General features: G+C 46.9%; 1 protein-coding gene across 11 annotated transcripts in view; it reads right to left on the reverse strand.

The window, feature by feature from the left end:
• Window positions 1-12,277, reverse strand: part of LOC125518797 (uncharacterized) — a 51,055-nt gene that overhangs the window by 10,128 nt on the left and 28,650 nt on the right. The gene's annotated exons all lie outside the window — the stretch shown is intronic.

Below are 12,277 nucleotides of genomic sequence, written 5' to 3' on the forward strand. Positions count from 1 at the left end.
ATACTGAATCTTTTCTTTATGTAATCATGTTCAAGAAGGGGAGCCTTGGCGCAGTGGTAAAGCTGCGTACTATACACCCAAAGTGGTCAGACCCTTCCCCGGACCCTGCGCAAGCGGGAGCTACATGTACCAGGCTGCCCTTTAAACCAACTCCGCCGATGTTGTCTCAACATAGCCGGTCCCAAGCCCGGGTAAAGGAGGGTTGGGATAGGCTTGGCGAACCAACGTAAAAACTCAGCCACTCTTATGGAGATGAAACCCCAAAAAAATTTGTTGGGGCGCAACCCTCTCAACGACACGCCACATCGGAATCCGGGTGTGGTGTCAAATGGGCAAGGGCCGAGCCGTCACCCTCCTAGTGGCGCGCCGTATCTTGATCCGGATACGGTGGCAAGTGAGCGAGGATTGGGTCGTCGCATCCTTAGTGGCGCGCTACATCGGCGCCCGGATGTAGTGAAAAACGAGCAAGGGTCATCGCATTTGACTCGACGAGTGTGAAGGGTAAGGAAGCTAGTCAGAGCCTAGGAGGATTTGCTTAGGTAGGTGGAACGTAGGGTCTCTGACAGGGAAGCTTCGGGAGCTAGTTGATGCAGGGGTGAGGAGAGGTGTTGATATCCTTTGCGTCTAAGAAACCAAATGGAGGGGACAGAAGGCGAAGGAGGTAGAGGATACCGGCTTCAAGCTGTGGTACACGAGGACGGCTGCAAACAGAAATGGCGTAGGCATCTTGATCAACAAGAGCCTCAAGTATGGAGTGGTAGACGTCAAGAGACGTAGGGACCGGATTATCCTAGTGAAGCTGGTAGTTGGAGACTTAGTTCTCAATGTTATCAGCGCGTATGCCCCGCAAATAGGCCACAATGAGAACACCAAGAGGGAGTTCTGGGAAGGCCTGGAAGACATGTTTAGGAGTGTATCGATTGGCGAGAAGCTCTTCATAGGAGATCTCAATGGCCACGTGGGTACATCTAACACAGGTTTTGAAGGGGTGCATGGGGGCTTTGGCTATGGCATCAGGAATCAAGAAGGAGAAGATGTCTTAAGCTTTGCTCTAGCCTACTACATGATTATAGCTAACACCCTCTTTAGAAAGAGAGAATCATATATGGTGACTTTTAGTAGTGGCCAACACTCTGGCCAGATTGATTTCATCCTCTCAAGAAGAGAAGATAGGCGTGCGTGCCTAGACTGTAAGGTGATACCTGGAGAGAGTGTTGTACCTCAGCACAAGCTGGTGGTTGCTGACTTCCGCTTTCGGATTCGTGTCCAGCGGGATAAGCATGCCAAAGTTGCTAGAACGAAGTGGTGGAAGCTCAAGGGGGAGGTAGCTCAGGCGTTCAAGGAGAGGGTCATTAAGGAGGGCCCTTGGGAGGAGGAGGGGATGCGGACAATGTGTGGATGAAGATGGCGACTTGCATTCGTAAGGTGGCCTCGAAGGAGTTTGGAGTGTCCAGGGGAAGGAGAAAGGATACCTAATGGTGGAATGATGACGTCCAGAAGACGATTAAAGAGAAGAAAGATTGTTTCAGACGCCTATACCTGGATAGGAGTGCAGACAACATAGAGAAGTACAAGATGGCGAAGAAGGCCGCAAAGCAAGCTGTCAGTGAAGCAAGGGGTCGGGTGTATGAGAACTTCTACCAACGGTTAGGCACGAAGGAAGGTGACTGGGACATCTATAAGATGGCCAAGATCCGAGAGAGGAAGACGAGGGATATTGGCCAAGTCAAATGCATCAAGGACGGAGCAGACCAACTCTTGGTGAAGGACGAGGAGATTAAGCATAGATGGCGAGAGTGCTTTGACAAGCTGTTCAATGGGGAGAATGAGAGTTCTACCATTCAACTAGATGACTCCTTTGATGAGACGAGCATGCGTTTTGTGCGGCGAATCCAAGAGTCTGAGGTCAAGGAGGCTTTAAAAAGGATGAAAGGAGGCAAGTCGATGAGCCCTGATTGTATCCCCATTGAGGTGTGGAAAAGCCTCGGGGACATAGCGATAGTATGGCTAACCAAGCATTTCAACCTCATTTTTCAGGCAAACAAGATGCCAGAAGAATGGAGACGGGGTATATTAGTATCAATCTTCAAGAACAAGGGGGATGTTCAGAGTTGTACTAATTACCGTGGAATTAAGCTGGAGCCATATGATGAAGCTACGGGAGAGGGTCATTGAGCACCGCTTAAGAAGAATGACAAGCATGACCAAAAATCAGTTTGGTTTCAGGCCTGGGAGGTCGACCATGGAAGCCATTTTCTTGGTACGACAACTTATGGAGAGATACAAGGAGCAAAAGAAGGACTTGCAAATGGTGTTCATTGGCTTGGAGAGGCCTATGATAAGATACCGCGGAATGTCATGTGGTGGGCCTTGGAAAAACACAAAGTCCCAGCAAAGTACAATACCCTCATCAAGGACATGTACGATAACGTTGTGACAAGTGTTCGAACAAGTGATGTCGACACTGATGACTTCCCGATTAAGATAGGACTGCATCAGGGGTCAGCTTTGAGCCCTTATCTTTTTGCCTTGGTGATGGATGAGGTCACAAGGGAGATACAAGGAGATATCCCATGGTGTATGCTCTTTGCAGATGATGTGGTGCTAGTTGACGATAGTCGAACAGGGGTAAATAGGAAGTTAGTTATGGAGACAAAGCTTGGAATCAAAAGGGTTTAGGCTTAGTAGAACTAAAACCGAGTACATGATGTGCGGTTTCAGTACTACTAGGTGTGAGAAGGAGGTTAGCCTTGATGGGCAAGTGGTGCCTCAGAAGGACACCTTTCAATATTTGGGGTCAATGTTGCAGGAGGATGGGGGTATTGATGAAGATGTGAACCAAAGAATCAAAGCCGGATGGATGAAGTGGCACAAACCTTCTGGCATTCTCTATGATAAGAGAGTTCCACATAAGCTAAAAGGCAAGTTCTACAGGACGGCGGTTCGACCCGCAATTTGTATGACGCGAGACTTGGCCGACTAAAAGGCGACATGTTCAACAGTTAGGTGTGGTGAAGATGTGTATGTTGAGATGGATGTGTGGCCACACGAGGAAGGATCGAGTCCGAAATGATGATATACGAGATAAGAGTTGGGGTAGCACCAATTGAAGAGAAGCTTGTCCAACATCGTCTGAGATGGTTTGGGCATATTCAGCGCAGGCCTCCAGAAACTCCAATGCATAGCAGACGGCAAAGAGAGGTCAGGGTAGACAGAAATTGACATGGGAGGAGTTCGTTAAGAGAGACCTGAAGGATTGGAGTATCACCAAAGAATTAGTTATGGACAGGGGTGCGTGGAAGCTTGCTATCCATGTGCGAGAGCCATGAGTTGGTCGCGAGATCTTATGGGTTTCGCCTCTAGCCTACCCCAACTTGTTTCAGACTAAAGGCTTTGTTGTTGTTGTTAATCATGTTCAAGAAGGGTAAAGAAATGTTGTTGCGGATGCTCTTTCTAGCAAATGCATGTTGTCCACTAAACTTTAACTCAATGTTTTTGGTTTTTTTACATATAAAAGAATTGCAAGTGCATGATGCTTTCTTTGCGACTTCCTTTGCTAATTGTCAAGATGTCACTTGTTGGGAACAATACAACATTAATGATGGCTATCTCATGCGTGCTAACGAGTTTTTTGTTCCCGAGAGTTCTTTGTGTTTTGGACACGAAAAGGCTTATGATATGCTCGCCAACAAGTTCTTTTGGCCAAGGATGTTCCGAGGCATTGTTTGCCGATGCACTACATGTGGCAAAGTTAAGTTCAAAGCTCAATCACACGGTCTCGCATCTACACGGGGGAGGTGCTCAATCGAGACACGGCTCCCTCAGTGCTCTACATCGACAATCAAGTCAGCAATCTCACCTTGCAAGAACCCAATTCTCCATGATCACAACAAGCATATAGATCTGTGCTATCACCTTGTCAGGGATTGTGTTGACAATGGTATTGTGGTCGGGGAGTTCATCCGCACAAGAAAGCAAAAGTTTGATATCCTGAGAAGAGTCACTTTGGGCATGTGTGCCTCCAAGAGCTTTGCCTCTTGATCGGCATCGTCGACTTCACTCTCTCGCGACAGGGTTGAAGGGGGAGACCGTTGCCTATCGAACTACACCGCTCAGGAAAATAAGCATGCCATGGCGGCATTTTTGGCTGTCATGGCAATCCATTTTAGCTGCCACAGCATCGCTTCTTAGGTAGCATTTCCGTTAGCGATTTCTTTGCTCGTTTGTTAGAATTTGTTATGAGTATTATTGGGAGGCCAAAGCCAGCATATATACACATACATGAGGATGCCAAAAGGCAACAATAGGAATCCTCGCAGCACATGGGAGATATACTCACCAGCCAAATCTGCACGAAAAGGAGTGGAAAACTAGGTATGAACCATACTTTTTGTATGTAGATAAGACCTCACTACGAGAAGACATGGAACAGATCCAAGTGTACCGGGAAAAATCATCTATAAAGATAATATAGTAGTGATGGCCCCCTTTCGAAGTGAAGGGAGCCAGACCCCAAACATTAGAGTCAACGAGATCAAAATGGCACTCGGACACTGACTCAAGGTAGCTGAATCTGCTTACCAAGCCTACAACCCAGACAATCCAACGAAGCATTACCGTAGACAGACCCCAGAACACCACGATGAACCAAAGATGAGAGACGAGAACCACATAATGGCCAAGACAATGATGCCACTGCTAAAAGGAGCTGGTAGATGCAACAATGGGGGTTGTGAGACTGAAGGCGCTAGCAGCGGAGGGAAGACGAAGCCAGTCAAGCTCCCAGAGACCATCAGGGCATCAAGGCCAGCACCAAGTAGAGCACCCGTGCGGCAACCCTGAACAGAACACGAATTAAAGTCGAGAATGCCCTACAACTAGAGTCAACAATTTGACCCCCAGATATGAGTTGCATGGTAAGTCGAGGAACATGAGCGACAGAGGGGAGCGCCATCAGCTGTAATGATGCGGAGCATTCTACGGTCATCCCCATGGACCTACCGTCGTCTCATGAAGTGCCAAGAGGACCTATGACACGAGCTAGAGCTAGAGCTCTCGAGACCGAGGTGACTTCCTTCCTAAGTGATATCACATATGATCCTCTCAAGACATGGCTACTACCTAAGGTCCGAAATGTTGTGCATGACCAGGTACCAAGAGGACCCTCCCGAAGATGCACGTGAAAGCGGACAAGTCCCCAAGTTCACGGATGAATAGAAGCAACGGAAGGAGTCAAGCACAGCTTCCAGGCCCCGGACATCCGGCCATGACCCCGGACATCCGGCCCCTGGAGCATCGTCCACAGTAGCCGCCAAGCACCTACAGGCCTCGGACATCCGGCCCGAAACCCGGAAATCCGGCACCCTCTATCCAGAGAGCGTCAAGGCCAGCCCCGACCGCCCGGACATCTGACACCTCGTGAAGCCCCGGACATCCGGCCTCCCCTGTTTGCGCACAGTGTAAGGGCCCGAGGCCCGTGTACCCCTTCGCCCACCTGGACTATATATACTCCTCCTCCCTCTTTCTAGGGTTAGCATTGTGTTAGCTCATATGTGAGATAGAGCTTCGCTCATCCATCCGGATCTACTCCATTGCGAGGGACCGACAGCTCTTCGGAGAAGATCCACTTGGATTCAAGACCCCTAACGGGAAGGCATCAAGACCTCATGGAGAAGAACCGGTTACCCTTTGTATCGTCCCTTGTTGACTTTGGATCGTGTGATCTCTGTGTGTACTCGGATCTAGCATATGTGTGATCGTTCTTGTTGGTTTAAGTGATTCTCTCGTGTTTCCCCTCGTGTTCTGCGTGTTCTTCGCGGGATCCGCTCCTTTCGTGAAAGATCGGCCATCTAGGGTTCCACCCTACATCATCTTGGTATCTAGAGCCACGTTGATCACGATTTCGAAACCTCTCCGTTGTGTTTTCTAGCCTTGTTTTGTTGATTTTGTCCCTAATTCGAAAATTTCCCACAAAAATAATACCCCAAAAAATTTTGTGATTTGTTGGTGTGATGAAGTTTTGTTCGATTTGATCCGCGGATTTCATGTGTTGTTTGTAGATCTAGCTTTCCCCCATCTTTTCCCCAATTTCCATCCACAAAATCTCCCGAATTTGCCTCTTCCATGCGGAGTTCCTCGAGTTCGTCCACGGATCTAGAGCCCGGACATCCGGCCCCTGACAGCAACATCTCCATCCACCGCCCCGTTTTCCGTCCAAATTTCGCCAAATTTTATTCCAGTGCCCACATCCACTTCCGCATACCACCATCACTTCCGCATAGCACCACCATTTCCCACACTCACGACCATCACTTAACCGCTATCAACTTCGACAATTTGGTCACGTTTTGCTTTGAGAATTTGAGTTGCGGTTCCATGTCCTATTGTGTTCCAGCTATTTAGGTACGGTTCGACATCGACATCACCGCCGCTCATCTTCGCCACGGGCGCGTCATCGACAACAACCACTTCACCATTTTGACACCATACCGTCAGCAAGAATCGGTAACCTCATCTTGGTATCATGATATATTATTCTTGCCATTGCATTGCTAACCACATAGCCCATTTTGCGTATCTTACCCATCGAGATTAGCCTTTGAATATTGCCGGCAACGTCACTTGTGCACATTAGTGATCATACTTCCCATTGCATACATATCATATCATTGGTCCATATCTTGGTATCATCTTTTGTGTCACAAAGTCGTCATCTCATACACAATTGCTATCTTGGTTCGTGAAACATTGCATGAGAAAATAGCTCAAAAGAGAAAGAGCCAAACAAGCTTTTAAGCAAAAGGGAAAGATAAGCAAAGAGTTTTTAAGCAAGAACCATAGTATCATACTACATTAAGATTGTCATACTAGATCATCTTGGATCATATCATCGAAAGACCATACATAGAGCATACTTGGGATAGAAGTTGTTGCATTTTTGCTTAGTAGGTTGTGCACAAGTTTCCGTATCCGCCTATTGTGCAATCGTGCTAGCGTCTCTCTAGTGTTGTGCAACAAGAGTATTTTCGTGGATTCCACATTTTGGCTCATTCCTTGGTTGCACGACCCCATTTATCTCTTTGCGTGTGTGTTTCCGTGTATCATATTTTGCTATTGGTCTACTTGTTGCATTGCAAATTTGCGAATCTTTTCCAACATTATTGAAGCTCACTAACAATTGCATCAAATTTTGTGCCACCATCCTCACCGAGCTCCACCATAAGTTTTTACTTGTGTAGGTGTGAGAAACCAACAAGAATTGGTACCAATTGTGCTATTTCCTTGTTTCATATTGAGTGATCATTGATCCGTCTTCAACATCGGTCAAGGTACATTTGGTATAAATTCTTCTCTTTCTCCCACTCACATATTTGTTTGGAACGATGGATAGGCCAAGTACTTCTACCAACCCACTCTTCATCGAGCAAGACGACGACATGTCCTCCTACGTCACAAAGAGCCACCTCTTTGGTGCACAACGTGCTTTGCATCAAGAGCAACAAGCAATGAGTGAACGCATCGACAACCTCGCCACCGACTTGCGACTTTCCGAGCAACGTACAAGAGACTGTGACAACAAGCTCGACGACCATAAGCAAGAGAATGATGCAAGAATGGACGAGACTCGTGCTTTGTTGCTCAACCACTCTTCTTCCACTTCGTCCTCCTCAAGACGGAGCCGCTCAAGTCGACACTCCGACTACACCATCTCCGGCTCAAGTACACCGACATCGAATACTCTTCGACGTGCCACGCGCCAAAATCTTCAAGCAACCCGCAACCCTCTACACGACAACGACTCACAAGAGCAACGACACCGTCAAAACCAAGCTACTTTTGCGCAAGCACGAGAACGGCAACGTCAACGCCAACACAAAGAGGAAGAGCGAGCGCGACTACACCAAGATGCACAAGATGCCGAGGCACAACGTCAAGAACAACAATCGCGAGAAGCTCAAGCACTTGAGGCGCAATGAGCCCTCCGAGATTCAAGTCGAGCCGTAGCCACGCGCAACCGACAAGCTCGTGAACAACAAGAAGCGCTTCGCGAAGAGGTTCAAGAGAGGATTTTTCAATCAAGAGTGCATCATCAAGTTCCTCAAGCTCCTCCACAAGCTCAACAAGCACCTCAAGTTCAACAAGAACAAGAGGACAATGAAAATCCTCCAAGCCAAGAGCAAGTTGAGGGAGACAATCCTCCTCGTCAAGGACGTCATCACCCTCGACCCCAACACAATGAAGAGCAACGTTACGGCAAGCTCAAGTTCACCATGCCAAAGTTCAACGGAAGCAATGATCCCGAAAAGTACCTTTCATGGGCATTGAAGGTTGACAAAATCTTCCACTTGCACAACTATGAGGAAGAGAAGATCGCTATGGCATCCCTTGAGTTCCAAGATTACGTCCTCATTTGGTGGGAACAAGTCATTGAGCGTCGAGAGGTAAGAGGTGAACCACCCATCACTACTTGGGCGCAAATGAAGAATGTCATGAGAGCACACTTCGTGCCAACCTACTACAACCGCGACCTCTTCAAGAAACTCCAACTCCTCAAGCAAGGAACCAAGAGCGTTGAAGAATACTACAAGGAAATGGAGATTGCAATGATACAAGCCAATGTCACGCAAGATGATGAGCAAACTATGACACGTTTCTTGAATGGACTCAATCATCCTATCAAGAAGATCGCCGACTTCCAGCCATACTCGAACCTCATCGAGCTAGTGCATCAAGCTACCAAGGCGGAACGTCAAGTGCAAGATGACTTCAAGTATGCCAAGTTCTCATCCAAGTCCTATGGCGTCTCCAACACCCAAGCGTCAACGACTCCAACACCTTCTACCTCAACCAAGCCATCTACAAGCAACGCCGCCAAGTCGAGTTACAAGAAAACTTCGACAACCTCAAGCCATCCTCCTACAACAAGCAACTTCAAGCCAAGAGCTTCATCATCATCTACCCCGACCGATGAGACCATCAAGACAAGTTCCTTCAAATGCTTCACATGCGGAGGCCGAGGCCACAAGTCCTTTGAGTGTACCAACAAGCGCACCATGATCTTCAATGACGATGGCACATACGACTCCATGAGTGAAGGAGAAATGGAAGCATTTGAGCAAGTGGCCATGCACCGGCAAGTGAACGAAGATGAAGAGGGTCAAGTCTTTTGTGACGAAGATTCAAGCCACGCTCTCGTTGTCTCGAAGGTCTTGACTCTTCAACATCAACAAGAAGAAGACCAAAGATGCCTTATCTTTCATACCAAGGCCGGCATCAACGGAAGGTCCGTCAAGGTCATCATCGATGGAGGGAGTTGTCATAACTTGGCAAGTGAAGAACTATGCTCCAAGCTCCAATTGGTCAAGATGAAGCACCCACATTCCTACAAAGTTCAATGGCTAAGCAACTCCGGCACTATCCAAGTCGAGCATAGAGTGCAAGTCTCCTTCAAAATCGGAGCTTACGAAGACACTTTGGAGTGTGATGTCGTTCCAATGTCCGTTTGCTTCTTGGGCAACCATGGCAATTCGATCAAGGTGTCATCCACAACGGCCGAACGAATCACTATATCTTCAAGATGAAAGGAAAGGAGTACGTACTTCGACCTATGTCTCCAAGCCAAGTGATCGCTGGCAAGCAAGCCACCCATCGTGGAGAGAATAGTGAGAGAACGAACCACCAAAAAGAGAATGAGCGCCACAAGCCCAAAATGAGTGCCTCCACGATGAGCGACAAGAACAACTTAGTTCTATTTACCACCAAAGGTGAGATAAGAGAAGTGTGTGAGAACCCATCAAGTGTCATGCATTATGTCCTTTTGTGCAAGGACGAGGCACCAAAAGCTAACACCTCTCACAATCTACCTTTAGTGTTATCTTCTCTATTGCAGGAATTCCAAGACGTTTTCCCCGACGAGCTACCTCCGGGTCTACCTCCTCTACGAGGCATCGAGCACCGAATCGACCTCATCCCCGGAGCACCCCTTCCTAACAAGGCTCCCTACCGCGTCAACCCCGAGGAAACTAAGGAGATCCAACGGCAAGTACAACAACTCAACGACAACGGCCATGTTCGAGAAAGTTTGTGGCCTTGTGCCGTCCCGGTAATCCTTGTTCCCAAGAAAGATGGTACATATCGCATGTGTACCGATTGTCGTCCTATCAATGCTATTACCGTGCGCTATCATTACCCTATTCCACGCCTAGATGATATGCTTGATGAGCTTAGCGGAGCCACCATTTTCTATAAGATTGATCTTAAGAGTGGCTACTGTCAAATACGCATCCAAGAAGGTGATGAATGGAAAACCACATTTAAGACCAAAATTGGCTTATATGAATGGCTTGTTATGCCAATGGGTTTATCCGAAGCACCCGGTAATTTTCATGCGACTCATGCATTTTGTTTTTCGACCTTACATTGGTGTATTTGTTGTGGTCTACTTTGATGATATTCTTGTGTTTAGCAAATCTCTAAAAGACCATGTCACCCACCTTCGAATCGTGCTACAAACTCTTAGAAAAGAGCACCTTTTTGCTAATACGGACAAATGCCTTTTTGGTGTTGATAAGCTTTTTTTTGGGGTTTCGGTGTCTTTTCTAAGGGTGTTCATGTAGATGAATCTAAGATCAATGCTATTAAAACTTGGCCCCAACCAACCAACTTGCAGCAAGTGCGTAGCTTCCTTGGTTTAGCCGGTTTCTACCGTAGATTCGTTAAGGATTTTAGCACCATTGCTTCTTCTTTGCATGCTTTGAGCAAGAAAAATGCGCCTTTTGTTTGGGGACCATCCCAAGATAACACATTCAATGAGCTTAAGAATTTGCTTACTCATGCTCCCGTGCTTGCTTTACAACTTTGACAAACCCTTTGAAATTCATTGTGATGTTAGTGGTAATGGCGTAGGAGGTGTGTTAACGCAAGAGAAGCGCCCCATAGCTTACTTTAGCGAGAAACTTTCCGAAGCGCAACTCAATTACCCCATCTATGACAAAGAGCTATATGCTTTAGTGCGAGTTTTGCATGAATGGGAACATTATCCTCGCCCTCATGAATTTATCATTCGTACCGACCATGAAACACTTAAATACCTTAAGGGTCAAACTAAGTTGAACAAGCGCCATGCTAAATGGATTGAATTCACTGAGTCATTTCCTTATGTCATCAAGTACATTAAAGGTAAGGAAAATGTTGTGACGGACGCTCTTTCCCGCATATGCATGCTTGTCACCAAACTTGAACTAAATGTCATTGGCTTTGAGCACATAAAAGACTTGTATGCAAATGATCCTACTTTTGCTATTCCTTATGCCAAATGTTTGACGCATACATCTTGGAAACGCTATTACATCAAAGATGATTATCTTATGAGAGTTAACAAACTTTGCATCCTCGAGTCTTCTCTTCGTTTGCTACTTTTGCAAGAATCTCATGGCAGAGGACTAATGGGACACTTTGGACGCGAAAAAACATTTGCTACGCTCTCCAAGAATTATTTTTGGCCCAAGATGTTCCACGACGTCAACCGCTTCACCAACCGATGCATGTCGCAAAGCTAAGTCTAAAGCTCAATCCTATGGTCTCTATATGCTTCTTCCAATTCTGTATCAACCATGGGAAGATATTAGCATGGATTTTGTGCTTGGTTTGCCTAGAACTAGAAATGAAAAGGATTTCGTATTTGTTGTTGTGGACCGATTCTCTAAGATGGCTCATTTCATTCCTTGCAACAAGATAGACGATGCTTCACATGTTGCCAATCTTTTTTGTAGGGAAATATTGCGCCTACATGGAGTACCAAAGACGATAGTCTCGGAACGCGGCGTCAAGTTCCTAAGCTACTTTTGGAAAACCTTATGCGCCAAGCTCGGAATCAAGCTACTTTTCTCCACGGCATACCATCCACAAACCGACGACCAAACGGAGGTGACCAGCCGCACACTCTCCGCTCTACTTCGCGTGTTAATCAAGAAGAACATCAAGGAGTGGGAGGAGTGTCTACCCATCGCCAAGTACGCCTACAACCGAGCAAGACATTCGACTACCGGCAAGTTCCCCTTCAAGGTCGTCTACGGTTTCAACACGTTGTCCCCATTGGACATTCTTCCCCTACCACTACAAGAGCGCACAAACATGGACGCGACTGCCCGAGTCAACTATCTCAAGAAGATGCATGAAGATACAAGGCACACCATTGAGCACCAAGTACAACGACTCACGACCAAGCTCAACCTCAACAAGCACCCCATGGTATTCAACATTGGAGATCTTGTGTGGC

The sequence above is a fragment of the Triticum urartu genome, chromosome 7A (genome assembly GCF_056163025.1).
Source record: "Triticum urartu cultivar PI428250 chromosome 7A, HENAU_Tu73, whole genome shotgun sequence".
Taxonomy (NCBI): Eukaryota; Viridiplantae; Streptophyta; class Magnoliopsida; order Poales; family Poaceae; genus Triticum; species Triticum urartu.